Here is an 8,994-nt window from a genome sequence, read left to right on the forward strand (position 1 = left end):
AGATGACAAATAAACGACTGACAGACTCGTTGATTGATCGATTAACCAATCAATCAATCGATCGATTGGATGATAGATCAATCAAGTATTTGTTGACTTGTTGACTGGTATATAAATAAACTCATTGAATAACAGTCCGACCGATAAACAGACTGACCATCCAAAATTATTTTGATTGACCTTTCATGTTACAATCTGATGACCATTCGGTGTTTTTTTTTTTTTTTTGCTTTTCCTTACTTCCGTCAATACCCTTCCTTGACACACCTACTAAAGCTTGGAGTTCCCACTAGTACGTAACGCAAAGACGTAAACGCAATGCAAGCGTGTTAACCAATGACAAGCGACAGTTCGAATAATCCATTGCTTGTGATTAGTCAATTCACTTACGTTGAGTTACGTCCTTGTGTTGCGTCTCTAGTGGGAACCAAGCATAACACGCCAACGTAGAACCGTGTTGATGTAGCGTGTAAACGGGCCCTTATATACGAATTATTTAGACTCTCGTAAATCATAAATAATCAATACAATGTAGCGATGAGTGTGAATTGGATATTCAGCTGTGTATGTAAAGACTATTTGTTGAAGAAGAACGTCTTAAGTATAATGATGCAGTGATACGTAAGACATCTTGTCATCACGATTTCATGTTTAGTCACGCTCTTCATCCGACAGAATTATCCTCAATTAATTTACACCTTGTCATTGTAATCAATTCCGTTTTGACAGATATTATCTCTTGTAAAATTCAAGTTGTACTCTCAGCCATAGTACCAATGCATCTTAAGCCGATTTTCCACTAGGCGAATTTGTTCGCGCGAATCGAAAGCGAATTCGCCTAGTGGAAAATCAGCTTTATACGTTGAAGAATTGGTTTTACGATAATCTCGCTATTTTTTTATTCGTTGGAAATGGTAAGACTCTGTCCGTTAAATTAGGAGAAAAATATATCGAAAGAAATACGCTCAAGAAACAGTTTCATACCTTATATGTACGTTATGTTTATTCATTGGAGATGACAAGATCCTTTCCATTAAGTTAGACAGATATCGATTTTAAAAATCGTTTTATTTCTTAAGAAACCACATACGTGTTTTATACTCTATTTTACAACACCCTGCTTACGTGTTCCCCTCGAAATGACAAGACCCCTCCGTCAAATTTGCCTAATTGAGAAAGAATAAAACCTTCGGGATATGATAGTTTGCACGTATCACACGAACCCTTGATCGTACATATTTTACATTAATACTTTATTAGGTTGATTGATGATTATTCTTATTAGCAATGTTCTGATTTTCAACATGACCTAAGTTGCATTTAAATGGCTGTTGCTGTTCAGTTTTTTTTTTTTTCTTTTATTTCTTATTATTTTGATGCAAGACAGCCATCTTGATTCCCATTGGACGGAACGCAAAGGCATACGCGCAACGCAATAAGTAGACAGTTCTGATAATCCGTCGCGTCTTTGCTTTGGTTTGCATACGTCCTTGTGCTGCGTCTTAGGCTCTGTCTACACTATCAAACTATTTTGACAAAAAAAAGTGTGATGTGCCCAAATATGGTAGTGATATACTCAAGTATGGTAGTGATATGACATCATCATGGGTATATATGGGCACATCACATTGTTTTGTCACATAAAGTTCGAGAGTGTAGACAGAGCTTTATTAAAGCATGAGTCCCATTTGGACATAACGCAAAGACCTACGCGCAACGCAAGTAAGTAGACTAATCACAGTTCTGATGATCCGTCGCGTCATTGGTGGTCACGCTTGGCCGGGTTTGCGTCCTTGCGCTGCGCTTAGTGGGAACCAACAAGATACATTCAAACTTATTAGTCAATTAGGTCTTGGAATGAATAGTCTTCTTCGAATATATGACACGTTTATGACGCGCACAATTCGCAAAATTACTTCATGTTTGTATAATACTATAATACATAGTAGAATAATATATGTGATATAATATTTTTGTTGTTTAATGATGTAATTTTACATTTCGGCGACATTTGCGCATTGCATATTACGAAAACGGTCAGAGGTCTAAATAATTTTTGTTGTTTAATGATGTAATTTTACATTTCGGCGACATTTGCGCATTGCATATTACGAAAAAGGTCGACTTTAATTATCACTTACTTGTCATGACGTCATAATATTGAAGATCATGAACCCTTAATCCTGTTTTAATCTATAGTTTTTTATAAAATGTGTTTAATCTTGTATAAAAGAAAGATAAATGAAAATAAAAGTATATATTATAAGAGAGATTTATTTAAGATTTGTAATATGACTTGAACATGCAGAAATGATATAATAATGGTAATTGTTAAACTGTAAATACTGTGTATATTGTTAATTGATGTTTTAGAAATTGTATTTTCGTAATCTATTTTACGATAAAATTCACATTGTGATCCACGACGAGGCCTATCTTACCATTGAATTCTCACTTCTTTTACTTCCTACAGATTATGAATCTATATGTTTACTATTTGTACTTTAATTTCTCTCGAAACAAAGTGATGATCAATATTATGTGTCCACGATTGATTTATATCAGTTTAACCCTAACCCTTTATCTACTCTTCCTTTATCAAATGATATCTAATGACAATGCATGGCCATGTATTAATGCAGTTTTTTCTTTATTAAATATGTTTACACTGTAGGCTTTACAACAATTGCCGTATTGTCAGTTGAAACACAATAGACTAAATAGACCACCATATTTCAGTTAAAATAGGTCGCGGTATTGTTGGGTTTGTTTGTAACGAGACATATTTTGGCCGTTTTCACCAATTACATGCACTTATTTACTTGCTTATTATTAAGTTTAAATACTTATATCAATAGAATATGCGTTTTATTCACCGTTGTTGTTTATTTTACTGTTTTGTGGTGAATAAATAAATGAATTGAATAAATCATGGAGGAAATATGAATAAATAAACGAAAAAGAAATATCTGTAATCTATATACGTAATTTCACCGATAAGATACATTTTTAAGGATGGATGTTAATTGTGAACTACTGCCATTGTCTTCTTTGTTTGTCTCGTTATCATTGCAAATGTCTTTACGCTGGTTTTGATAACGAAAACTAACTATTGGATTTTGATTGAAATATTTATCGTGCTATATTGTAGCCGTGTATTTAAGATGTATTTCGTATTTCACTCAGATGTTGTACGTGCTAGTCAAATAATGTCACGGTATAGATGTTTGTACTGAATTCATGTTAATCAAAGTTATTGCTGTATTTGCAATGTGGCATTTATTTTGTATCTATTTTTAGTTTTAAGAGTTGGACACAGTATTTGTATGGATGTATGGTATACAGATGACAACTTTTATCTTATAACGTATAACAGACAACATAATGAGTTTGCTTCTAGATTAGATACGATGAAATTAATGTGAAACGAAATGTTTTGACGAGTAACGCATCCGCACTATATTGACATACTGACGTAACGCATTGCCACGTTACCATAGTTTTGTGTAACGCGTCGTGGCTATAGATGTATACATTTATGTATATTAAAATCACATGGAATATTATTGTGCTAGTGTCTTTATTGTTATCTTGTTTGTTAACAGTTTTATCTATAATAATGATATTTGTTTAAACAAAATGTAATGACACTCAAGATCGACGTTTCTCGGAACCATCATGGAACCATTCTCAAGAAAATGAGTAAACTTAAAGATGTATTGTCCCCCTGAAAAATAATTTTTATTTTTTGTTGTTGTTCAATATGCCATTTTAATGTCACATAATAGTTATTCACTTTGATCCAAACATTGTATCTAAACAAAATGTATTTACCTTAAAAAAACTGTAATTTAAAGCAAAAAAAGATCATTTGATTTTTAGTTGAATTTAACCATTTATTGTGTTATTTTATAAGTGAAAACATTTTTTTTTTCTACAGAAGTGATTAAACTAAAAAATAACCTATTCAAAGTCCGATTTAATTAATCTTCATTTTTCATAAAGAAAATAGGCCTAGATCTTTAACAAGTAAATAAAATAAAATACAAAACACCAAAGGGTGAGAGGAAATACTTATAAACAATTAGTCAACATGAAATGTATTGTCAAGTATTTTAGATAAAGTCATTTCTAAGAAATTAACACTTGACAATGCATTAGGAACCAGAGTGTACAGAAAACCTACAAAACAAAGGGCTTCCCTTGCACTATGATATTGTTATAATAGTAAACGTCTCTTAATTCGTAATAATGATGTTAGTGATTAATTTAAATTGCACTACACACTTGACTTCTACTTGTTTGCGTACATCGTGCAATTAGCGCTGATGTTTTGATTTTGTTTAAGTACTATTTTCATGAAAACCACTCTTGACATTCCTAATGTTTTAGAAGTGCTAAATAAAAACAACAACCTTTGACCAATTACAAATGCCTAACTAAAGTAATAACACATTTGTATAGGTTATTAAATAGCAAAGAATTGTTTAGCTTATCCTTAATTGCACAGAATGTTATTGAATTATTAACCTAATGACGGTTCTCATTTATTAAACTTAAATATGTTTAGCTTATTTAAGTGTTTCTTTTATGTCTAATTACCAACTGGTAAGTGGTACCAGTACAGGAATGTATTAACAAAGTTTAGGCGTAATAGGTGCTAACATTTTAACATTTTCCACAACATTTGTGATTCCGATTTAAGCATTACACAAAAATTAAAGTTAACCACAAAAGAGAGAAAAACAAATTTAGTTTAAATGATTTTCCTTTAATAATTATACAATAGGCCTACAATATTACAATTTTGAAAAACAAGATGAATAAAGCAAAATGTTCCATCCAGACCATGATTGTAACTTTAATATTATTATAGGCCTATTCGCTTTCAAAACACAAATGTAATTGTTTTGCTAATAAAAACAAAAAACCAAATCGGGTTAAATGTGATTTTTTCCTTGCAGTTTTATCAGATCTTTTATCGATCCAATATTTTGTTAAAAGTGAACTATTATGTGGGACATTAAAATAGCCAATACAAATAAAATGAAACATTATTTTTTTCAGGGAAACAACATTGAATATTCTTTTCTCTCTTCAAGCCATATTTAAGCAATTTAAATCCACATCTATTAGGCCTAAACGTATACTTCCAATTGTTGATTAATTAGTTAATATCTAATTACAGTAGTCATTAAGGTAATCTAGCATTTACCTAATCGATCTAATATTGATACTAAATGACGCCAACTCTAAGCAGTGTTATCAACGTGAAGATATAATATATAGCTAGAATGAAAAAGCCTCCTTTACAAAGCAGATTTCAAGTTCGAACTTAGCGTTACAACACGTGGTAATGTTAATTTAAACTGATAATACAGAGAGATAATATACAAAATAAAGAATGTGGAATATGAAGAGATTATGTTGGAAACAATGAATCAATGATAATCAATATAAATAAATATAAACATCTGTTTTTTCCATTAACAAGATACAGGTACCATAAAATTAGAGTGCAGAATATTGTTTTGTTACAGAATAGTTTTATTTGAAATTATTCAAATGTAAAGGTGCTAATTAAAACATTATCGCAGAAGAATTTAACCCGAGGAATCTTCCCATTTGCGACGACCTACCACCGTTACGTCACGTTAATTCGGTATGCGCATGCGAGGACATTTGGACGCACTTCCTCACACCATGGAGGTATAAAATTTAAACAAAAATTAACTAATTTTATACCTCGATGCTCACACCATGGGTAGACTTGCCCCAAGTCTGTAGTTATTTCGATGTTTGTTTACAAGCTCAAGTAATATACGTATGAAACGCCATATGTGCCAAAAACTTATCTTCTAACTAATATTAAGTCAAAACAAGTGTTTGATAGAGGTCCAATTCAAATGACGACACACAGTAGATCCTAAATGTACTCTCAAATCGAAAGTGTATGAGACGAAGAAAGCTATTCCACTTTATAGATAAACTAAGGCCTAGAATTGCCCAAAGTCTGTATGATGTTATTGTCTTTATGCTAGTCCACCAGTCGGCGTTTCGATTTTTGTGTGAACAGTTTATGAGCTCAAGTAGTCTACATATGAAACGCCATACAAAAAACTCCGTCTAGAACCTAGACTAAGGCCTATTACTCAAATTACTGTATTACATAATGCATTTTGTTTAATATTATGTAACACCCATGACCTAGTGAAATACGACAATTTGTATATTCATATACGTAATTATGACAAGTATATGAGATTAGTTCTTTTTATTGCATACATCAAAATCAGCTTTATTACGGTAATGATAATAATATAGATTAAAATGAATTAACGTTTGACTTCATCATTGCGTTTTTAAATGAGTTGAGCTGATTTAAAAATCCTATGAATAATATTGGCTTATAACATATATTCACCAGCGTGAAACCCAGATAGATAAATCATGTATGGTAACGAATTAGCCGATATATGACATATCAAATCCTAATGTTTTTATGCAATCAATCATTCAACGTTACAAATTATTATTTAAAATTTCATATTTTTCTATTAAACTACGACATGTGTGCAAATCCCAAGCATTAAATGCATAGTTTTCATCTTTAAAATATTAACTTACGCACCTTGTTCTAACATTTAGGTCAACACGGTAGAAAAAAAAGCTTAGATTAAGCGGGGATGAATGATCCTAGTATGCGCATAATAAACGTGTTAATTGTATTTTTTTATTTAAGAGGCATGATGGCGAACGGTGTTTAAATGGCACACACCCATGCGTTATTCAGTTCTTTCTTTCAGAAAAATTGTGGTAGCAATAAAACTACTTCTCGGTCCCACTTCCACTCGGTTCCACTCATCTCGGTCTCGCGTCAACTAGGTCCCTAGTCAACTATAGGTTCCACGTCCCACTCGGTCCTAAGACAACTCGCTCACACGCACGTGAACTCGGCGCCATAACAACTCGCTCATACACGTCAACTCGGTCGATCCAATGACAACTCGCTCACACACGTCAACTCGGTGCCATAACAACTCGCTCATACATGTCAACTCTGTCCCATAACAACTCGCTCTCACACGTCAACTCGGTCCAATGACAACTCGCTCACACACGTCAACTCGGTCCCATAACAACTCGCTCTCACACGTCAACTCGGTCTCATTACAACTCGCTCATACACGTCAACTCGGTCCCATAACAACTCAGTCACACACGACAACTCGGTCCCATAACAACTCGCTCATACATGTCAACTCTGTCCCATAACAACTCGCACACACACATTTGGTCCCATAACAACTAGGTCACACATGTCAACTCGGTCCCATAACAACTTGCTCATAATATCTCTATGCTCATACACGACAACTCTGTCCCATAACTCGGTGACACACACACAACTCTGCCCCATAACAACTCGGTCACACACGTCAACTCGGTCCCATAACAACTCGGTCACACGTCAACTCGGTCCAATAACAACTCGCTCACACACAACTCGGCCCCCTAACAACACCCTCACATGTCAACTCTGTCCCATAACAACTAGGTCACACACACACAACTCGTCCCATAACAACTCGGTCACACACGTCAACTCGATTCGGTCCCATAACAACTCGCTCACACACGACAACTCGGTCCGTCCGGCCGCACGTCAAAGCTATTCAACTAAGTTGCGTAGTCTGTTTTTATTTTATTGCGCCAGATGCAACAGGTGAAAAACATTCATCAAATGACAATAATAAACCATGACAATAATTTTCTCTTTTTCTGGGCTCTGATTATCAAGTGAATGTGCAGCGATTATTATTTTTGTTATTTGCCGTAGGTAAGAGCAAAGGTCGTTATCGATTTTGAAGATTTTTCAATAGCTGTCTCGATGTTTTCGTTTCCCAGAACACTCTGATTGTGCCTTTATGGGTAAAACAACATTCAATAACATTACTTGTGATTTAGTTCACCTGTAAGAGATCGATAAATTGTCAAAGAAAAATAGCCTGGAAGTAAGATAGTATTATGAAATCGACTTTCTATTTCACTGCAGTACTTAAGAAAAATAGTATTTAGAATAAGCTATATACTAAATTGCTGGTAATCCACTGTCTGTGTATTCATTAACAAAATCGTCGATTTAGTTTGTGCTATACAAATTTTGTATAGGTTGAGCACGCCATCGCAAATAACACTTTAATACCTCATGGATACAGGCAGGTTTTAGTGACCGTGGCTTGAGCAGTCTAAGCTCTAAATATACTGATTAACTCTTTATCAATATTAGTTTAAAAAAAGAACAAGTAACAAATATACGACTGCATTATTTTGTAATATACGATCAATTTAATATTCCTTCAGCTCTGTCTACACTATCAAACTCTAAGTGACAAAAAATGTGATGTACCCATATAATGGACATGATGTCATATCACTACCATATTTGGTTATATCGCTACCATATTTAGGCACATAACACTTTTTTGGTCAAACTAGTTTGACATTGTAGACAGAGCTTAAGACAATTGGCGCGTTGCTATACTGTAAAAATACTTCTTGAATATGATTCGCAGGACGTCTTCATCGCAAATGAGGGTATAGGGGTACAACTTCCTGAGAAAACAGTAATTATATATTTACACGTACATGCATGCAGAGTATTGATTTTCTGTTTTCTATCGGCACGGTTGGTAGCATTATCGTCAAACATTGACTACCGGCACGGTTAACCGTGTCGATAGTAAATTACTAAATCACACGCACGTGCCCATAGTCGCAAGTAAAAGCAGTATGATAACGAAATCAAAAATATTAATAATTTCACGATGGTGCATGTTTCCTTTCTTCTAAATAATCTATAAGATAGACATTATAGATAGACAGAGTATTATACATGTTTACGTCACGCGAGGGTACTCAACACTACTTTGTTCACGACGTAACCCTCGCTTCGTCGTTTCGTGTTGATGTTATATATACATTTAGCAAATT

Source organism: Antedon bifida, chromosome 10 (genome assembly GCF_963402885.1).
Source record: "Antedon bifida chromosome 10, ecAntBifi1.1, whole genome shotgun sequence".
NCBI classification, from domain to species: Eukaryota; Metazoa; Echinodermata; class Crinoidea; order Comatulida; family Antedonidae; genus Antedon; species Antedon bifida.